The sequence below is a fragment of the Aplysia californica genome, unplaced genomic scaffold, assembly GCF_000002075.1.
Source record: "Aplysia californica isolate F4 #8 unplaced genomic scaffold, AplCal3.0 scaffold00109, whole genome shotgun sequence".
Lineage (NCBI taxonomy): Eukaryota > Metazoa > Mollusca > Gastropoda > Aplysiida > Aplysiidae > Aplysia > Aplysia californica.
Genome location: NW_004797379.1, coordinates 756051 through 758719, shown reverse-complemented (window position 1 = coordinate 758719; position 2669 = coordinate 756051).

Sequence of the window (2669 nt, the reverse complement as noted above, 5' to 3'; positions counted from 1 at the left end):
GGGGGCTGGATTTAGACCACAAGAAAGTAGTATTTTTTAACATAAATTGCATCATGATTATGTAGTATTTTCTTACCACAAAGAGGACGGACATCCGGCAACTGTTAGTTTTAGTTAGTTTTATTAAGAGTTTTATGACACTTGCAACACAATAAGGTCATATAAGTGCCAGAAGAATAGAAGTGTTACAAGAGAGTAACAAACATAAAAAAGGAGAAGGGGAGATAAAGACGACAGATGTTTCATAGGAAAGAAGAAGCAAACCACACCAGAGCACCCGCCAACGACCGTTTAGTGCCGGGGAAATCCACGAAAGACTTACAGAAACAACAGGGGGACAGAAAACACGTAGGACAGACCAGTGGCGCTCTCCAACCTCCTGCAACAACGCTCATTGTATCATACTCATACTACTGGAAAAAGTTTTGTTTTAATAAGTGTTTTACGGCACTTGCAACACAATTATTAGGTCATGTAAGTGTTGAAAATTAGAGATCTCTATATGTTACTAACATTGTTAGAAGAGAGTCAACACCATACACAAAAAGACGAGGAGATATAAATACGATAGGTGCTTGATAGTAGGAAAAAAGGAGCAAGCCACCACAGCACCCGCCAACCACCCACATGTCATACTACAGAGAAATACAAAAAAACAAAAAAGCACCAACAACGCTGCATCTCATTTATCATTAGAACATTTATTTATGACATCTTCCAAACATTTGAATTTGACAAGTGTACATTTAATTCATCATGTTCAATAACACTGGACGGAACGTAAGAAACAGAAGAATTCAAAGTCAAAGTGTGCATTACTTTGGTACCGTAAGCAGTCGATGAAAAGAAACAGCTACAGTGCAGCCTTTCTATAACGACATTGTCGGCAACAAAAAATATCACTCATGATATTATAGGGAAAAATTGGGACCTGGGCACAATGTCGCTATACAGAGGATGTCGTTATAGAGAGGCTGCACTGTATATTATAGTAAGCAGTTGAGGAAAAGGAGTAACAAACACCAGTGGCCTATATACGACGTATGACTATGAGGAGATGTCAAGGCATGAAAGAACCCAGACAATGTTTAGTAGAGGTTTTACAGCGCTCGCAACTGCATAAGGTCATATGAGCGCCAGAAGATTAGAGGTGTTACAAGAGAGTAACAAACATAAAAAAAAGAAGGAGAGATAAGGACCATAGATGTTTGATAGGAAAGAAGAAGCAAACCACACAAGAGCACCCGCCAACCACCCACATGACAGACATCTGTGTCTACAGGAAATTGTTTGTTTGCTTACGCCATGAGAAGCACATCGACACAACAACAGTCATTTAGTGCATGGAAAGAATAAGACAGACAGACAGACAGACAGACAAACGGAAAAGACAGACAGACAGACAGACAGATGGAGAAAGAATCAATTTTTTAGTTTAGTTGTAGTACGGTAAAAGTTTTACAGCACGTGTAAGACAAAAAAGGTCATAAGCGCCGAAGATAAGAGATGTTACCAAAGTGTAACATACAAAGAAACGAAGCAGGAGAGATAAGGATGATAGATGTGTTTGATAGGACAGAAGGTGCAAACCACACGAGAGCACCTGCTAATCAGTCACAAAAGAATAGACAGAGTGAATAAAAAGAAGCAGGACTTATCAGTAGTGCCCTCTTCCAGAAAATAGTGTTTCTTAAAAGTGGACATGACATACAAAAAACATGTACAGTAAACAAGCATATCACACCAATGTCTTCGAATGCTTCACTGAAAGATCTGATTTAGGAACATACTTAAAAGAAAACTATGCATACAGTAGTATAAAATTGAACCCTTGTTGTAAAAATAACAGCAACAAAATAAGACATTTAGAAAACAAACAAACAAAGGTATTAAAAAGCAATTCATTTACACATTTGTAAAGTCTTGTTACAATTGTACAGGTAAAAAAATACAAGTTTGACACCCGGGCACGCTACTTTGTCAAGGTACAGAGAAGTTACTTCAGTACAATAACCAGTCCTTTAAAAAAAAGTTTTAGTAAGAGTTTTACAGCACTTGCAACACAATAAGGTCATATAAGGGCCGAAGATTAGAGGTGTTACAAGGGAGTAACAAATACAAAAAAGAAGGAGGGGAGATAAACTATAAAGATGATAGATGTTTGATAGGAAAGAAGGAGCAAACCACTCCAGAGAACCCGCCAACCACCCATAACCAGTCCTTTTGTGATTAGAAAAGCAATGAAAAGAAAGAAAAGAAGTAGGAGGACCTTCCAGAGGTTTGGGTGTGAGGGGTGAACTATTGTGCCTTCTTATCTATCACACAACACTCAGCGGGCGCAATAATGCGACGCTGAAAATTATCCCTGCCCCACTCGACAATCAAACTCTGGTCTCCCGCGTGCGACAGCAAAGTGGCTAACCTCTACTCAACAGATGCTGGTAACTTTGAATGACAATGCAGGGTAAAAGTTCCTTTTTGAAAAAACCATAACGTGTTCCTTTCCAGTCACTTCCATTTATGACCTAAAGTAATTAGTTGAAAAGCAAGAGGAATAGAATCCTCTGCAAGCTTTCAGTTTCAAGAAGAGACGGATAATGTCCTTTTTATGATAGAAACATTCACAAATATTTGGTACAAATGCCAGAATCTTACCCTTCAAACCCCCC